The sequence below is a fragment of the Echinops telfairi genome, unplaced genomic scaffold (genome assembly GCF_000313985.2).
Source record: "Echinops telfairi isolate 266 unplaced genomic scaffold, ASM31398v2 ScPeMD7_3;HRSCAF=10, whole genome shotgun sequence".
NCBI classification, from domain to species: domain Eukaryota; kingdom Metazoa; phylum Chordata; class Mammalia; order Afrosoricida; family Tenrecidae; genus Echinops; species Echinops telfairi.
In genome coordinates, this window is record NW_022103899.1 from 22,653,620 (window position 1) to 22,659,953 (window position 6,334).

At 43.3% G+C, this 6,334-nt stretch overlaps 1 protein-coding gene across 2 annotated transcripts in view; it reads right to left on the reverse strand.

The window, feature by feature from the left end:
• Positions 1-6,334, reverse strand: part of ANKRD44 (ankyrin repeat domain 44) — a 225,414-nt gene that overhangs the window by 158,104 nt on the left and 60,976 nt on the right. The gene's annotated exons all lie outside the window — the stretch shown is intronic.

The window sequence follows — 6,334 nt, forward strand, 5'->3', positions numbered from 1 at the left end:
AGAGGCAGGAAAACAAAGAGTAAAGGCAGGTAAGTGGTATTTCACTGTGGGGGTTGCAATTGATAAGATGAAACAAAATGTGTATAAATTGTTAAATGGAAAACTGATCTGCTCTGTCACCCTTCAACCAATTCACAATAAAATGTTTAAAAATGTTTAATTCACAATTAAATGTTTAAAAATCAATCAAGAAAGGCTTAAACCCAGATTTCTAGGCTGTCTCCCAGATTTTAAATGCATGTTCAACATATGAAAGCAAATCACTTCTGGGCCACATTTAGTTTACCGGACACTTGTGTTTTTATCTTTGCTGTGGATATGTTTCCAAATGGCTGTAGATAAAACAAATTTTGTGTGAAAAAAAATTTCCTTTCTTTAGTGCTATGTTTTACAGAGAGCTGGGCCCCAACATGTCATGAAAATTGCTATTAGGCCTCATAAAATAAAAAGATCAGATGCAGAAATGTTCAGTGAGGGGAAACTGCCATGGGATGCCACCTGGGGAATGAATTGAGGATGGTATTTGCAGTCACTTTACTCCACTTTTGAAGGACTCTTCCTTTTTTACAAAAGGTCACCTCAACCTTGCAATGAGAAGTATAAGCATACAATGTTACACAGGAAAAGATGAAACAAGCAGGAAGCATTTGTGCTAAAAATGATTGTCTTCGGTGTTTGGCTGTGTGTTTGCTTTCAAATGTGTATTGGATCTTTCTGGTTATAAGGTACTTGTTGAAAAATGCCTGTTTGTGGCTATACATATACATGGCTCTCGCAGGCATAAGCAATGTCAAATTTTATAAGTGGCAAATCCTGAGAGGTCAGGATCTGAGTCTTATTTAGCTTTTCCCTCCCCACCAAACCTGGTAAGTGCCTTGCACACAGTGTAGTTGATGCATTTCACTAGAATACACAACGGATGTACTTTACAGTCACCAGCAAAGTCCGTGTGCATTAATCTGCAAGTATTATGCGGCATTCACCCCAGACCAATGCCCCTAAGGCTGCACTCAAACCCAGGAGCCATTTACTCCATGACTAAATCAGCTGGGCTTCCATTCTTTATTGATTATAGCAATTTCATATTCTCTAAGAAATTTGCATAAATCGATAGCAAGTCAATACATCTAGTTAAGGGATACATCTAGTTTTCTTCCTCTACAAGCATCCTTTATCATTATAATGATTATTAGAGTACAGTTATTCTAAGAATTAGTAGTACAAAAGGAGGCCGATTAGAAACCTTGGAATATGAAAGAATTTGAAAGCAACTATTCAAGTAGTGGTTTTAAACGACAGTATTCCCAAGCTCCCATCTCAGCTCTCAAAGTGTGTGTGTGGACCATCAGAATCTTCTTGTTCCTGAGCCAGACTACAGGCTCCACCAGAATCTCGGGGGAGGGATGGGGCCAGAGGGACGCTTAAGCCCAAGAACAGGTACTTGACTCCAGCCTCCTAGATGATTTAACACACGTGAAAACTAGGTGCCCCTCATCCCCATGCTAAATAATAGAATTGAAAATGCTTGCTTTTCGTTTAAATATAGTTTACATGTAGTGTTTTTAAAAGTATATAATCATGAAGATAATTTAAAGAAAGCAGGGCTATCTTAGCCTTCATATAATCCTCCTATTCCTTTGTCTACCAGCATTTGATCCACAAGAATGACACGTTTTTATAAGCCTTACCCTGGTCAGTTGAGAGACACCTTCCACCCACTGGGGCTTCGTTCTGTACAGAAGCCGGAAAAGGACCCGTGTGTGGCTGGGGCCGTGTGCACAGAGGTGTACGCGGGGAAGCTGTGCAGCTCTCCAGGCACACTCACTCCACTTAGTACTGCTCTTGCCTCTAAGGGTCATGGCTTAGCGCCTCTGAGATCCCCAAACCCTAAACCCACTGCCATCGAGCCAGATCTGACCCACAGCGACCCTGCATGGCGGAGTAGAACTGCGCCACGGGTTTCCGAGACAGTACATCTTGACAGACGTAGGTAGCCTCATCTCTTTCCCACGGAGAAGCTAGTAGGTTCAAACTGCTATCCTTTCAGTTAGCAGCCCCAAACGGAACAAACCCCTTATATTACTAAGGCTCCTGTTCTGAGATTTTAAAAACCCACTAACCCACTGCCGCCAGGTCTATTCTGTTTCACAAAGACACCACGCAGGGTGTCTGAGGCCGTCCATCCTGATGGGAGCAAACAGTGTCTTTTCCTGAGGGCTGGCTGGTGGGGTTTGAAACTCTCATGAAACTCACTGCCACTGAGCCACTTCTGGCTCATAGTGACCCTACAGGACAGAGCGGAACGGCCTGTGTGGGTTTCTGAGACGGTAGGTAATTCTCTATGGGAGTAGAAAACCTCACCTTTTTCCCGAGGAGCGGCTGGTGGTTTCAAACTGCAGACCTTGCAATTAGCAGCCCAACAATAATCACTATGTACCAGAGCTCCTATGAGTGTTCAATCAATGCTCACGATGACAACCCTGAAGTGGGCACACAACATCCTCAATCTACATCCCAAAGACAGGAAACCACTTTTAAAATCTTTCTAATAAAAGCAAGAGAGTCTCTGGAACAGGACAGCAAACCATTTGCAATGTTTTCAGGTGATATTCCCAACTCCTTAGAAAAGAAAAGAGGCCGGGGGAAGGCTGAGGGTCTCCGAGTGCAGGCCACGGGTGTGTCTGCCCGACGATCGAGAACCCAGTATCTTCTGAGGTCACACTCTGTACCCTCAAGGCCTCGACAGCACATTTACCAATCCCTGCCAACAAGAGGATTCCAGAAACCTCCATTAAACTCTCCCGGTTTCTGTACCTTTAATCCCTTTCCCCTACGGTGTTCTTTTCCAAGGAGAGGCGGGTGGGAAGGAACAGGAATAAAGTAAACAGGGGAAATGATATGAAACATTTCATAACAACACTTCACAAAATTCTCCCTGGCGGCTCTCGATCTTGCTCATCTGTGTTATCTAGCGCTGCAAAATAATGTTTCCCTGATATTTCTTCAAAGCCTTGGGAGGAGCCGAGGAACGGAAAGGGCAAGGCCAGAGAAACCCTTAGGGAGAAGACGCGAGTGGGGCCTTGGAGAGGCTTTTCCAGGGCTGCTTTGGCTTCGTGCATCACTGGATCTTTGCCCCGAGGCCCCTGTGGGTGGACTTGAACCTCCAACTTACAGTTACCAGCAGACTATGTTCATTGCTCCACACAGGGACTCCAGGAAGCATACAGGGAGGCAGTACTGCTTTGGCTCCAAGCTCTTTCTACTCTGAGAATCCTGAGTGTGCCAGGTCGGAGGAGAGGAGGGAGGAGGAGGGCCTGGAACTACCTAGCAACACAGCCTGACCAGCCAGCAAATCACACCTCCATGACCCATCCCTAGAACACACCGTCTGGTGAGAGATTTTCAAGGGCTGTACCCATCTCTTGATTTATGTCCTTATCTATTATTGAGTGCCTTTTATACTGTTAGACATGGGTGGATGTTTAATCAATGTTATAATGCCGATATTTCTGTTGCCATAAGAGGCTTGGGAAATGAATTTAGCAATGGATGTAATTTTTCCAGGCATGCAAGTCTGATCGTAAATTTTGCCTGAATGAAGAGAAGGCTCAGAAATGTCTACTTATACCCAAAGCCATAGTACGTACAATTTTGAAAGTGACCCGATTTTGCAGGTTCCAGGCTTAATTGATTTCTAGTGCGCACACGCACAGAAGCCTAGCATTCTCACACGGTGTACACTGTGTTCTATGCGTGGAGTCTTACACAAAGAAGCATGTCGCCATAGCTTAAATTGATCATTTAGTCTTTAAAAAAAAAAGACAACCAATTCCTTACTGAATATATTACACATGCCAAGGACTATGTTAGATTTTACTAATACAATGGTTAGCACTCAATTCAAGGAGTTTAACAGTCTAGAACACCTTTTTAATTAAAAAAGACCATCACTTTCAGTAGTAGTCTTGTATTGTGTCAATTAGCTAAGTTGGACTACATTTCCCAGAATGCCCTTGCTTATTAGGGCTTTAAGGTGCACCATACAAATCTATATATTTTTTAGAAAGTAAAAATGGAGTTACAGTCTGGTTGGTGTGCAGGGCGCAGGATACTGATGCAACTTGCATACAATATGACTTATCAACTGGATCCCTTAGAGAGATCCTCATACATAACCACCATTTATGTGGGTCCACTAGATTACCTCGTGTTGCACAGGGCAGCATCCAGACAGACACTTCTTCGGATCCTGCAACAACTCCTCCTTCAGTTGTTCCATCTCTGGGCCACGTGTGCACCGCTTCAAGGTGAAGAGTGCTCGAGCCCTCCCTAGTCACCCATGCGCTTGGGTTGGAGGTAGAAGTCAGACACGGAGTGCAGCCTGACTGATCTTGTTCTTCCTGTTTCTCGTCCAGTTTTTCTTTCCATCTGCTGGTCTCGCTGACCTACAGTGGCATCAAGGTCACCGTAGAAACTGAAGTGACAGTCTTACAGTCGTCTTTATCAGGTGTACACTCGTTGAGGTCAATTCCTATAATACATCTCTTCTGCCTTACCTCTCATGCTTCCCCTTCCCTAACTAAATCCAGAGTGTTCAGTCACCTATTCTTTAGAAGAAAAATGCTTTGAGACAGTATAGAGTTTATAAACTTGGCAGCGAGTAAATTGTTGTTTAATACATACTCCTGTCTTTCCAATCTAAGCAAGAGACAGATGGGCCAACTCTCTTTGAAGCGATATACCACCTCTTTCAAAAGTACGACCAACCAACTCCCCAAATCCTTGTCCAAATCGTCTGTCTTTTCTCTCACGCCTAGTGGCCTTTCCCCAGTACGATGTAGGGGAAGCAATGCAAGCGAGATCACACAAAGGAAGTCTGAAACAAGCGCTTTCACAGCACCGTAGCACGGTGATGTACTTGGAGTTCAGTGTCCACACCACAGAGAGCTTGCGATGGTTACAGAGATTTCAATTTTCACAAGTAACATTTCAACTTGCTGGGACAGATCATCATACGAAGACATGCTCCCATCTCGATGCATTCAGGGTATATTTGAGTTCAAGTGTTTACAGGCAAGGGAGTTTTTCTCTTCCCTAGCAAAACTGCAGAGGGAGCTGGTTACTTGAGGAGGAGCGAATGACTTTCACCTCGATGCAGGCTGACCAATCACGGATTTGACAGAATTCAAACACACTAAGGAGATGCCAAGAGGAGGGCCTGATGAGTGGTGTAGAATGAGTAATCTGAGACTATCTGGAAGCCTGTGTCAACAGGTGAGCTAACAAAGATGGAGATCACTCGGGGAAGTCCACCTCGTACTCGAGTTTTCTGGTTTGTGTGTGACACCCAAAAACACAAGCGCGGGGCACATGCATCTTATTTCTCCTCGTAGCTCCATCACCAAGCACAGTTATTCGGTATCATTAAGGGGGCTTTATGCACACAAATGAAACACCGCCCACTCCCGAGCCAACCTCATAACTGCTATGTCTGAGCCATTGGCGCAGCCCCAGGGACAAGCCATCCTGCCGAGGGTCTTCTTTTCAGTGCCCCTCTGGCATATACGGAGCACTTCAGCAAACACACTATAGGGTTGAAAACAATGACATGGACTTCTTTGATACAAGACTGAAACACAGTAAATGGGGAAGAGATAGCCTTTTCGTTAAATGGTGCTGGGAAAACGATCTCCACCTGTAAAAGAATGAAACAAAACCCGTACCTCATACAATACACAAAAATGAATTCAAATGGATTATGGATGTAAATGTAAACTCTAGAGCCAGAAAGACTATCACTGAAAAAACTGGGACAAACGTAAGGGCCCTAATACCAGGCACACATACACTACTGAACATAATGAAGAATAACCACATACAGAAGACAGACAAGAGGACTGGGGTTTTCTAAAAATACTACATTTATGCACATCAAAAAATTTCATCAGAAGAGTTCAAACATAACCCACAGATTGGGGGGAAATACTTAGCAATAGTATATCAGATAAAGGGCTAATTTCAAAAATCTATTTAAGACTGTAACACCTTAATAAGGAAAAATACAAATAATCCAATAAAAAATGGGCACAAGACATTAATGGACAGTTTAATAAATAAGATATCCAGGCAGCCAACAATCATGAAGAAATATTTGCCTTCATTAGCTATAAGAGAAATACAAATTAAAACAAAAATGAGATACCACCTCACACCAAAAGTCTTCGTAAAATTTTAAAAAGCAGAAAATAATAAATGTGGGAAAGAATATGGGGAGATTGGAATGCTCATAAATTGCTGTCAGGACATGATTGATGAAGACAAAATGGGTCCATAA